The sequence below is a fragment of the Dermacentor variabilis genome, chromosome 3, assembly GCF_050947875.1.
Source record: "Dermacentor variabilis isolate Ectoservices chromosome 3, ASM5094787v1, whole genome shotgun sequence".
In the NCBI taxonomy this organism is placed as follows: Eukaryota; Metazoa; Arthropoda; class Arachnida; order Ixodida; family Ixodidae; genus Dermacentor; species Dermacentor variabilis.
This window is the reverse complement of record NC_134570.1, coordinates 95,253,929-95,267,292: the sequence shown is the minus strand read 5'-3', so window position 1 is coordinate 95,267,292 and position 13,364 is coordinate 95,253,929.

Here is a 13,364-nt window from a genome sequence, read left to right as displayed (position 1 = left end):
CATCTGTTTTCCGCGACTCCTCGGATACAGCACCTTGCTGTACTGGGGGCGGCTTCTTCTGCGGCTCTTCTGGCGGTCGTGTACGCGGAAGTGGCGGCCATGCCTTTGTGGAGAGAAATCTGGCAGTTTGCTCCCTTCCAACATTGGTGTTCGGAGTGCTGGAAACGTCCGCTGATGATGATGCTTGACGAGGGGACTTTTCCTGAAAGCTTGACGTTTTCCGCCGTGAAGACCTTCGTCGGTGACGTCGTCTTCGCCGTACTTTCACAGCGGCCTCTTTGTGGGTAGAGTTGTCTCTCACCATTTGTTTAAGAATGGTGATCTCTTTCTTGATCTGCGGACACTCTTTGGAAGAGGCGCAGTGATCACCTTGACAGTTAGGACACTTGAACGTTGTTGCGCTGCAGTTGTCTTCTGAGTGGGGTTCGGCACATCGAGGGCACACGGCCGAATTTTTGCAAACACCCTTCACATGTCCAATCTTCTGACAATTGAAGCATTGCATTGGTCTTGGAATAAATGGTCGAACCTGGTGGCGAAAGTGGCCGACCTTCATGTAGGGTGGAAGGCAGTCCCCTTTGAAGGTTATCCTCACACAACGTGAGTTGCCGAGGCGACCAACATGCATAATCACGTTGTGTTCGCTTGCTGGTTTTATGAGAATTGGGAGGTCTGCATTAGATATTTCATTGTCAATGTCATAGATGACTCCTGTTATTGTGGCACCATTCGTTGGCACGATGGATCGGACCTTGATGTTTCCCAGCTGCGTTACATGTTGTAGTATGGTCAGTGCACTCGGGTTCATCACATCGATTGCCAGGATGTTTCGCCTAGTATTTATCCTAACATCCTTGATCTCATTTGGCACGGTGTTTTCTAGATACACGGAGAGTGCTTGCCTGTTGAGGACGCGCAGGTTGTCGGTAGTGTTCTGTGGCACAAACAGGATGGAGTGAGGCCATCGCTGAGGAGCTGTTTTCATAGTGTTCGAGCTGGACGCCGAAGATGAGTTGATAATTCTTCTTTTGGCCTTGCGGTACTGGACAAGTCGAAAGCTGTCTTCCGAGGACTCGTCACCTGATGCGCAGTACAGCTCTGTGTCCTCGCTACCACTCGACGTATTTCCTCGCTTCCTCGAACCGATGTCCGCGGGTGAACGGGAACCGGGAGGATCCTCGGGGTGTTGTACATCCATCACCGCGATGGAGGGGGCGGTAGACCCCACAGGTGCAGTAAGAAGTCCAGAAAAACACAGAGACGGGCGAGACGTGTTCCGCAAGAGAAGCACTTCGTCTTCTTCCAATCAGGACATCTATACGTTTTCTGTGAGAACGGCGTTCTAGACCAGGGGCAGTTTGCACAAACATTTAATACCGAAAATACTAAAGAATAGACAAGGCGTTCTCTATGAAGCATTTAAACACTCATTCTTAAATCCTTTAATTTTTTTGTTGTTAAGTATTCGTGCAAGCCGCCACAGGGCTCTAGTATTTCCTTTTCTTTGCGCGGTCTGCCGTCCGATTGGCCTAGTGAGTGCAACGTGGTAAGTGTATTTCTTCGTCAAAAGATGGTAGTGGCAGAGCGTTGTTCGATGGTTTCGTCACAGCCGCAAAATTTGCTCGCCATTGCTATGAGAAGAAAAATTACGCGTGACTCTACTATCACAAACACCAGAGACCGGTAGAGCTGGGGGAAGGCCAGTGAAGTACAGGCAAACAGCACACAAGACACGAGCACCGGCAACACGTCCTTACGGCGCCCACCAAAGGCGCCTACTTCGGCGTCTGCGATTCGCGTGGCCAACGCCATAGTAGTCGCTGCGGTTGTCTCCACTTTGTTCGGAGTGGCGGGCGAGGAGGACATCGAGGCTACAGCCCCTTAAACTTCGTAAAGTAGTGACATTCTCCTCCTCCACCTTCCATCCTCCTTGTTTCTCCTCTTTTTCACGCTCCCTCCTCGACCATGGCGCCGCCTACACTGTTCGAGCGTAGCAACGGCGCCAACATGCACTCCTCGCCACTCCGTAGACGCTTCTCGAGCAAAAATGGCGCTGATGCACGGCGCGAGGGCTCACGTGATGCAATTAGGCCAACAGCGACGCGGCATCGGTCTCGGCCAGAGGGCGCGAGGAGGAGGCGGCATTCTTCAAAGCGTGGCACTACTTTACGAAGTCTAAGGGGTTTTAATCGAGGCACCCTAGCAGCCGGCGGATGAAGAGCGCCCCTCCTCTCTCGCCTGAACCCCTGCCTCTCGCGCGGCAGGAGAGGGAACGCATCCGGGCCACGTTCCTTGCTCGCGTGCGCGCCGCTCCTTCTGCTCAGCTAGGCTCCACCCATGCCCGCCGCGTCGCCGTGCTCCCGCATGGGTTGCAGAAAATAGCGCCAGCCTTTTCTCCTTCCCCACAAGAACCACTTCTCTATTCTACGCGATGGTACTTTTGTAATTTTTACACTCTTTCTCTCTAAGCTCTCTATCCCCAGCTTAGCGAAGCTGCGGACGCAATCAGAAACCCAGCGAGGTTGCAGCAGCTCCACTGTGAAAGCGGTGTTGGTGTGTGGACGGAGGGGTTTTAGCGCCATGACATTGCGCCTTGCGCACACCCAACTTCGGCATTTATTCCTGGCGCCCATTTAGGCTGAACTCATGCTCTGTCCACGTTACAGTATTGACCCTGCCTTGTGAGGTTATTTTTGTATCCCACAGTTAAGAACTGCATGTAGGGTAAGATGCATCAAAGCCCCAAAGAAGACATCCACATCTACTAGCTGGCCGGAGCGAGCTTGCCGCACTTGGAGGAATTAAACAAAAAAGGGTTTTTAACATATGCCTAAGCGGCATCGCTATAAGCATATAAGCTCGTAGCTGCTGCGATTGGCTACCTTGGATGAACATCTGGGACCGCTACCCATTCACCCCCTCCGCCCTCCCCTGTGTCCAATTGCAATAAACGTCATTCCGGCAGGTATAGAGCCCACCCCCGATTGGACATATTTACACCCAGAGAAACTCGTGATTCAGCTTAAACTTCTGACGCTCGCTTGCGAGACGGTGAAGAAATGACAATACAATAACGATGACAGTGTGACAACGACAGCGTGGGATAAGGACACTGGATGGACGATAACGGAATCATGACGTGGAGCGACCGTGACAACGATGGCATGACTACGATGGCATAGCGGCGACGGCACGACAACGATACGATGACGAGGACATCACGACGAGGCCTGATTGGCAGAAACAGAATGTGGACTACATGACGGCGATGGCATGATGATGATGATGGCATTGCGACGAAATCACATAAAAAAAGTTGTCGAAAATTGGGAGGATGAAAAAATAAATAGAAAGGACAGCGTTTGTCCGGCTTTTATCTCTTTCTTTGTCCTCATTTAGTCGTGCGCTGTTATCATGGATGAAATTGAGATGACTGCATGATTACATGGCGTGAAGACGTCGGCATGATCACGACCGCATGATGACGACGGCTTGACGACGGCAAATTGAATATGACGCGTTGATGACGACGAAATGATGATCACTGAATGACGTCGACGGCTTAATGCAGAAGGCATGACGATAATTGATTGATGACGATGCAATAATGCGACAGTGTCACGACAACGGAATGACGACGGCGGCTTAAGGACGAATTCATCATGACGATGAAATAAAAATGATCGATCGACAACGACCGCATGATGGCGACACATTGACGAGAAAGGTAGAGCTCTGATGACGTGGAAACGAAGGAATAATGAATATGGGAATCAGATCGATATGATGTCGACGATAGAATACGACAATAATGTGTAAACAGAGGCGCCCTTGTGTCAGAACTCTAGTCTGCGCTTACGTAGAACACCTGCTGCCTGTGGTCACCCCGGTTCGCAGTACATCCGGTACTGGTTCGCTATATACCCGGTACCGGTGAATCGTGCAAGACAGCAGCCTCCAGAAACCAAAAACCGGCAACCAGAAGCTGCAAAATGGGAAAAAGAGGCAAATAAATGGTACATTTAAAATCGTACGCGGGCTTGATTCTGGGGAGCCAACCTATAAGTGCCAACTGGCCTTGCGGCGTAAATACGAGCCCATATGCAGAGCTCCGTGCTGCTTATAGTAGGGGGAAAACCGAGGATCCAAACTATCCACTCCTTTACGTACGTTGTGCCGAACCCTTAATGCCGAGCCCGTCTTACTTGAACTGGCGGGCTGATGCAACTCTACTGGACTATCGAATGAAGGCAGAGAGCCAAACGGTAACTGGACTTCAGTGTTTGCTTTCGCATTATTGTCGTCGTTTATTATTTATATCCAATCTCTGAATTGCTTTGGGGAATTTTTACGCCATGGCGCGTAACTCGTTCAAAGTCACTTTCTTGCAAAAGGTGAAGAAGGTATCACTACGCACTTGTTTGTTCCTTTATTTATTTCTTCCCTTCTTTTCTGGATGAGCTAAGAACAATGACAAAGAAAAAGAAGAATGAATTTTGGAGTCTGCTCAGATCACGTTCAAATTTCTGTCACTGCGTGCGTTGAAGTAGTGCGCATTACGCGTAAGTATTGCCCCCTTGTATTGGCTAGGAAATCACAGTTTTCAGGCTACATGTGTACGTGCCCTGAAAAACTTACCTTCTCCATTACTGTGCTTAAGCCAAATCTTTGACAAGCTTGAAAAAAAACCGCAGCTTCGCCAGAAAGGCGCAGAATCAATTGCGACAGCAAATTAGTAGACAGCCACAATAAGTAAGGATAGTAGTTTTATTGGCCGCATAAACTTGTAAACGCTCGCCCGTTAATTAAATTAGCAAGCTCGGTGTCCGCGCGCACAGGCAAACATGCTCACATAACTTCCGACGACAGCGGACACTCACTGTCAAAACGCTGACTCGAGGAAGTGCGACAACAGCAGCGGACGATGTGACCTTTGTGCTGTCTACCGCTTCAACGCAAATTGAGCTTCGAGAACAAAGCACACGCAATGCTACGAGCCGTCGGCCCACCTATAGACTGTGCCCCCCCCCCTCAAAGTGGATCGCTTTCAAAATAAAGCCCGGCCGACCGTACGCAACCTCGCTGCACGAAGTTGGTGCCGAAGTACAATTGCCCCATGCCCCATGCCTCTTGTCATTCCAGTTCCTTTAGTGCGAGAAAAGACGGCGCGCTTTCTCCCGGCTTTCCTACCTTGCGCACGCGGGATTGAGCCGTTATCGTCGGCTCACTCTCGCACGCTTTCACGCACACATAGAGCATACCGCACGAAGTGACAGTATAATCGCCCTTGGAATTTATACGGGGAATGCAACGACGGCGTCGGCAACGTAGACGGCAGAAATGCGGCTGTGGTGTCCATATACTTGCTATCGCAATAATAGCGTTGGAGTAAGAACTGTTTCGTATAACCTGAACTGTCCCTTATACGCCCTTTAAGCGACCTTTTCATCGGCCTTCTTGAAAATCCACCGTGTAGCTCTGAATAGAAATTACAAAAACCTCAACCCTGATTTATTCTGCTTGGTAACTTTAGGGCCAATATTTGAGATGCAAAATTTCGGAAGTTCCGAAAAGGAGGTAATAAAGAAAAACGGAGGCGTGTAAGGGGAAAGGGTGGTGTGACAACACAGTTTATGTTTCCATACATCTTTCCTCGTGTATACAGTACCACTTGCCGGTCTAGTATATTAAGGAACGCAAAAAAAGCACCGCCAATTTGATTATGACAGATATAGCGCCCCCTCCTCCCCTCCTAGCCAGCTGCCCCCCAGCTGCCCCCCAGCATGGTGTGCTCAAACTTTCGTTGAACGGAAGGCGCCGTAGTTAGTACACGTGTGTACAAGCTTAGCGGGCATAAAACGATGACCCCTGCGCCGCTTACGCCGAGAAGAATTAAGCAATAAAGAGGCACTTTGATCTCCCTCTGTCTGCCGCAAGGGCAATGTTTGAGCACCTAGTTAATAGCGGAAACGACGCTGAGAGCAAACAACCAGTTTTCTCCGCCACCCTTTCCATCCCCTCAAACTCTCTGTCCACTGACGAATATGCAGAAGCCGCCAGTGTGCCTTCTTCCGTCCCAACGTCACGCCACAAGAGGAGCTGTGCAGTCTCGCTCTTGGCTGTAAACGACGGCCTGGCGGTGTTTGCACTCCCGCGTGCGCGCGTGGATATGTGTGTGTTCGTGCTTGTAAATGTTAGTGGGTGTTTGTGTGCGTGGAAGCGTGCGCATGGGCAAGGAGTGCTCGGTATAACCTCGCGTGTTTTGAATGCAGCTGCTGCTCTGGCTGCCGCCCGTTTTGTGTGCATCAAGGCTCGCCGGACACTCTGCGGCGCTTGTCCCGAAAGATGGCTGAGGTGGTCGTTGGCAGCCAGAGCCTCCTTGGCCGAGCAGGCCTTTCATGGGGCGTGCGAGTGAGCATATGGTTGGGTGCGCACGCTGAACAGAGATGTCGGCGCTGTGGTAATGAGAATGGGAAAAGGAAGTATGAACTGTGAGGAGAGAGGATGGTCCAAGGGTGCAATGGTTAGCTCTCTTCAAAGAAGAGGGATTCTTTCTTGAGCAAGCTGGTGGATCGTAGTGGGCGTATTTTTTGGTCGTTTACTCTTGGAGAAGTGCTACGCTGAGTATTTTTTTTAGGTTTTCTTATATTTAACGCTTATTCTCACGTGTTCTTCGGCTATTCTCCCTTGAAAACTTGTCATGCATCGCATGTTTGGGAGATTTTGGTATGCTCGTTGATCTATGCCTAATACTTTTGTCTGCGACGTAGATGCCACATCATTGTTGCTCTTACTTGTGATGTGTCAGGTGCACATTGAATTTGTTACGCAATCATTGTGACTGCTATAGTGATCAAAAAGGTTGTGCAGCTCGCTGTATCAGTGCCTTGAAGTGAGAAATGCGATGATTCCGTTTCGCTGTTATTGTGCATAGACTTCTCTAACTATAGGTATACACGTCTTAATATAATTCTTGAAGCCGGAACAATGGGTCTTGGTTTGTGTCATGAATTTCTGCGACCCAATAATAGACAGAGAAGAAATGCAAGCACATATTACAAAAATATTTATCTCAAGAAAAAATTCTAATGAAGAAAAACGAACAGGCAAAGTATCCTGACAAAACATAATCCCTATATACACACGAAGCACTCCCAAAAATAGCTATGTACATAAGAGCGAAACCATATAATGGTTCTATACTGTTCCTAGTTTATCTAGCCACTTAACAACTGGTCCTTAGGAATAGAATGTTCTGAACGTCACAAGTGGTGTCGGACCTCGACTCCGCGCTGCGTAATACGTCGGCCTGTGTCGTTCCGACGCGGCGTAGGCGTCGACCTCCGCCGCGAGCGGCCGGATTGTTGCCATCCGCGAAGACCATCGTGGCACATAACGCGGTCTGGGCCAGTCGACCGCCTGTCCGCTGATGTGACCAGGTGACTGCCTCCGTGGCACTGGGCAGCGGCCGGTTACGGCAGCCCGGGTTGGACCAGAGCCGTGTAGCACAGCCACGACGACGTAGTCGGGGCTCAGGAGCTGAAGCTGTTGCCGACCAGCTCTCCAACATAAGCTCTCCAGTCCGTGGTCCTCGAAGCTGCCGCTTCCCGTCTCCTGAGCACAGCTAGAGATGCTTCTGCCCTGATCTTCGTCCACGTCAGCAATGCCAGCTCCCCCCACCGCCTTCATCACCTTTTTCCTCATTTTTTTTATCTCTCGCGCTTCGCGTGCTTGTCGCATCACGTGTCCACTCTCCGTTTTTCCGACCAGTGTCGCCGTCTTCTTCATGTATTTGCGTATGCTTTGCCGCTGACTCGTGACAGCGTGCTGACAAAGACGGGAAAGACGACAAAGGCGACACTTACAGTCGTTTTTTTTTGTACGTGCAACCCCTTCATTAGATTTAAAGTATGTATTCAGGAAAAACAGAGAAGAGAATTTCGCTTGTGACATGTCAATGTTAGAACCATGTTAATAAAAATGTAATGCTTGAAAATTGTGTGATGGCACCAATATATAATTGCAGTGCGTATTGTCTAGGGACCAGTCACTTACGGTGTCTTGATGTGTATGATAGCTGCATATCCTTTCACATTGACCTATTTCGGGAACGAGACCCTATAATATAGATCGAAGTGCAGATAGTTGAACAGCGTAGAATTCACTTGGACTGCTTTTGTTTTTTACATATGCAGGAGCACTGCGGTACGATGCACCAGTTGCACTGATCAGGCAAGAAATCTTAAGGAATGTGAAACTAAGTGGCAATCCCTACAGGAGCAAGAATTTTCGAAACTGCACTTAAATAAATGATGAAAAAAAAAAACACGAGACGCAAGTCGTTGTGGGCACATGGCCTATGTACGCCGTTTTCTGAGCTCTGGGTGAAACTTTCATTAGCGCGTCCTGCGTTTTCTAAAGCGGGCTTGTACGAGGCAGAATTCGTTCCTGAACAACCTGACGGGTGTACTTGTGTTGGTTAATGCCATGCGGCCATAATACCTGAGCTGCCCAATAGCAGGCTCCGCGTACGGTGACGGCCTGAGAGCGAAATGAAGGGTTTCCCATTGAAGGAAGCACACTCGAGAGGTTTGAAGTTGTAAACTGACGGATTCCTTAGTTTGACCGTTTCCGTTTGATTCTGGGGGAATAAAGGCTCGGTCTTCATAACGGGAGAATTATTTTAGCCGAATTTATTCCTTCGTTTCCTCCCACCGTTAATGGTTCGCCTATACCGAGGATAACATGGCCGGTGGGCTGCTGAGACCGCTCACCAAATGCACAAATGAATAAAATTGTAAGATAATCATTGCTCTACCTCTGTCCAGAACACCGAGCAAATTAGTGCCGTGAAGGAGGTTATAAAAGGTCAATGAGGCCACCTTCTAATATCTGAAACGTTTACTTACCTTTCTGACAACAACACTTTTGTCTGCGTCCTAATTTTCCTTCCCTAATATGAAGTTACTTCGTGACGCGGCAGGATGTCGCTAAAATATCAATTTCGCGAATCCCTGGCTTCTGAAACTGACCTGGAAAATATAGAGGCCATTTCCCATAGTAGTGTTATAGTATGTCTCGAAAGAAGTAGAATCTATCAAGTCACGAGAGGACGACGTGCGAACAAATGCGTTCTAGCAGTCGCAGCTGTGGAGATAGGAGAGTTTGGCGAAATTTTACTGAAAGCCTCCACGTACACAATGCATACAAAAAAAAACAATTAAAGCCAAAAGGCGAGGTGCAAGAATATCAGCTTCGCACTAGAAGGAGAGGAGCATAGTAAAAATTGAAACAGTTTGCCTTGACATAAACAAAAAAGAAGAAAACGAAAAAAAGAAAAGAGGGGAAACTAGAAAATAATGGCTGTAGTCGCAGCGTGTCACCTAGAAAGAAAGTGGGGATCACATGCACAGTGGCAATCGTTATATGCGACGCTTTGTGTGCTATTTGCTTTGATTGCCGAATAGAGGGAGCGTTGGCGGCGAATGCGTAATTTATTCAGCGTTTAGTATAATGCTGGAGTGGTGAGCTGATGTTAAACGTTGCCTTGCGTGCGCCACTGATGTTTGTCTACGTAGTCCACAGAACACACAGGCAGACGTGTTCGCTTGAGGCTTTGTTCTGCGTCATTCTTCATAATGACTGAGAGTTGAACAATAGCGCTGCCTCACATGGCACAGCGCACTGTGACAGAAGCGTTAAACTTTAATTTAATCATGGTACTGCGCGTAACTCAATTAATTGTTATCAAATTGTAGGTATACAGCGTATAGATAGGTTCTTGGGCTGCACCACGTTTCCCTGCGTAGCGAAGGCGCCCCTGTTCCTCGCGAAGCTTCTTTCGGGCCTGGGTGTCCTCCATGCTGAGTGCACACTTTGGAGCCACATTGCTCGCGCATGTTTCCGGGCTCCTTGTGCAAACGTGACCAGCACGCTGTTGAGAGGCCAGCTCCAGGCGCTCTCATCCGGGGTGTCGATGATTGCAATGTTTACGCTATCACAGCCCAGCACACGACCTCCACAGCATAGCACATGCACTTCTGTCGCTTCAGAATGCAAGCACAGAAGCGGCATACGCACAAACTACGCATCCCGGCCCGCGGTGGCGCCGTCCGCGGTGCGCGGAGGAGACTTCGCCCTAAAACGAAATAAAAGGATAAGCAAAATCAAACACGCCGATGAAAAGTTATTTCGTGACCAAGACGTGTAGGCGGGAATTTGCGCGTATACGATGAAAGCTCGACCGCAACCACAGCAAACTCCGCAAGCATTCGTTCACATATATGATCTATTCTTGGAGTCCGCACAGCAGATAGAGCTAGATTTTTTTTTCGGTGCAGTAGAGTTGGGGCTTCTTTTGCATATTTATAAAGCTTTTTATTGCTACGGAAGTGTTCTCTGCCAAGATAGAGCAAAAATCTGTATCATGCACGTGCGTTCCACCACCATCATCATCATGATCATCAGTAGCAGCATTAGCAGCAGCCTATTTTTATTCCTACTGCCCAGAACGAAGGCCTCTCCTTTCGATCTCCAATCGCAGGGACAGTGGTCATGCCAGCATCATGAAAATTTGCTTGCACCCGAGAACTTTTTATATACAGTTGATGATTAGCAGTAAACCAGAGGTCACTAATCTGTTTTCAATTGATTGAATTGCAGTTCGCTGCTTTTTTTGGAATCTTCCGATTGGTCTTTAACAAAATATATATATTTAGTGAATAGAGAGGTGCCAATAAATAAACTTATAACAAAAACTTGTGCCACTTTTGATGCTCAAACTCATGAGGTATACATTGGATTGGACGGGCGATTGGCTCCAAACACAGTCCACGACCGACTGGTGGTTCAGGCAATCACTATCACTGCTTATGTGCGTTGTCGATTAATTCTTACTACAAATGTATTTCGTATCGCAGTTGAACAAATATAGCTATCCATGAAAGATTTGCGTGCCAAGCCCCAGCGAAACTCTATCCCAAGTACTTACGTCATGTAATCATCATCACGCAAATAGCATGCCATTAGCGCGAGAGGGCGATACTTTGCCGCCTTCTGGGGCAGTGGGAGCCTAAAGGCGTTGGTCGGCCAAGGGTAGGACGATACCCAGGAAGGGAGGCATGGGTCTCTCGGGTAAGGGTTGGGAGACCAGGACGAGACGTTGGATTGGAGAGGGCTGAAGAAAAGCGCGTGCCCTCCCCCGAAATGGCGCTTGCTTTTCACCGCATGCTTGCCTTCTCCACAGGCATGCTACTCGATAAGCGCGCTCCTCAAACGTGCATGTGCTCGCGTTTAAACATGTGTATGGGCGCGTGTGCGTGATATGTTGTTACGACTTTGAGGTGGTCCCGTAGCGCTCGTCACCCGTTTCGTGACAGAGCGTTGGTAGCGAAGACTCCGAGTCAGGCGTCGGTGAGAATAACAAAAGGGACTTTATACACTATATACAGGTCATTATACAGGACATGAAGGGATCGGCACTGGGGCCGAGAGCTCACAGCAAACGCGACTGTTCCCGCACGGCGACGTCCGGCGAAAACGCGTGACACATCACACTCCAGTCGAGAGCGGCACTCTGCTCCCGGTGGGTCGGCGGATCCGGTTTTCCAGGCGGCGCGCCGCGGCTTATAAGCCCCCAGAAACCATTGTCACTCAAACGGCCCAATACAAAGTGAGCACTCGACGGTCGTCGGAGGGATCCAATCAGCGACCACGCTGGCCACCCCGTTCAAAGTTGGCGGGCGCGGTGACCTCCAGGGAAGGGGAGGTACGGCGCCGGGCTGTCTGGCACTTGGCGACACGTTTGAACATGTTGCCCGCCGATGCTTCTCCGGAGGACACCACTGCCTGACGGCTCAGCATCTTGACTTGTCAAGGGAGAATTAGGGCGCTGTGCCTTTCGGCGCAGCCCCGGGTTTGTCCAAAGGGCGCTCGCAGGATAAATTCTGCACCTTGCAGATTCGGAATCCGGGCTTGTGGTAATGGCACAACAGCATCCCCGCCCTCAGATAAGGCGCCGGGAAGACGAGCTGCCTCCACGTGGCTCGGATGCCAGGCGCGCACGTTCGTCAGGCTCGTCCAAGTTTACGTCCAGTGTCTGGACGCCAGGTCACTTCACGTGCCCAGGTCCCACTCGCCAGGACAGGAGCTCGGCTCACCGCGTTGTCGCCAAGGCACCTCAACCAGCTCCGCTCGGGTCGTTCCTAAGCCCTTGCTTCTCGCCACTGGTCCCGGTTGGTCGTTCTGCAGCTTGCAAAACCGACCGGCAAAAGGCAACACCCAACACGAACAAGTGCCCTCTGTCTCCCGTCAAACACCAGACAAGGCTATAATCCAAATCAACCTAACTGAATTGCTATCCCCCTTTTTGCTCCCGCTGCAACAAGAGGCAGGTGTACGATCTAGTATACAAGGCTCAAACAACCCTTTTTCAAATGAACAACACACCAAAAGATCAGGGACAATTAATAATCAGCAATAACAATGACAAATAGAATGGTCCCCTTGAAATCACTTGGACCGAAAACATACTACTGAGGAAGCAAATGAGGTCATTCATTTTTCCCGGCGATATTTTCGCGGAATCCGAAGCTGCTTATATTTGCGACCCTGCTTATCCGTGTAGCGGCGGTACAATAAGCCAGATTCCTTGCCAAATGAAACCCACTTTTTTTCCACTCCCCGTTTGACGCTCTTCCTCAGATCGGCTAGTGAACAGTCTTCCTGTTGCTCGCGAATCAGAGTTTCTCTTTCAACTGCCGCCTGCTCCTGCCAGCTGGCGGAAACCGGAGCGAGTGTGGAGCCCGCGTCGCCTAATTGCGGCGTCGCGTCTACATCGCGGCTAGCACTGCACGCGTCACTCCCACTCACTTCCAGGACCCGCTCGCCTAGGCCAGCCTCCGAGCTCTGCCTCTCCCGTGACTGCTCGCCACTCAAGTTACCTTGATCAGTCCGTGTGCCGCACCGCCTTTCGCTCACCGACGCAAAGTCAAGTTCCCTCGACAGCGGGAGCGCTTTGGATCGCGTGAGCGCCATGTACGCCACGTCGGCAAAGAATGATTTGCCCTGATCCTTCAGCAGCTGCTCCGAGTTATTTGAGAAGAGGTAGGAAAAGTGCTCCGGGAGGGCGGCTGACACAGCGGCTTCGGTGCTAAGCTTCCCCAAACTCTCCTTCAATGATAACCGTTGCGATCGGTAAACAGACACTCTCCTCCTCGGCCACTTGCCGTATCCTAGCGCACTCTCCCGTAAGATCACTCGAGGAGAAGAAAGACGGGTGAACAACGTCCATAGTTGCTGCAGAGTCCCGAAGCGCACGGCACTTCTTACCGTTTATCTTAATTTCCTGCACATAGGGCTCCAAT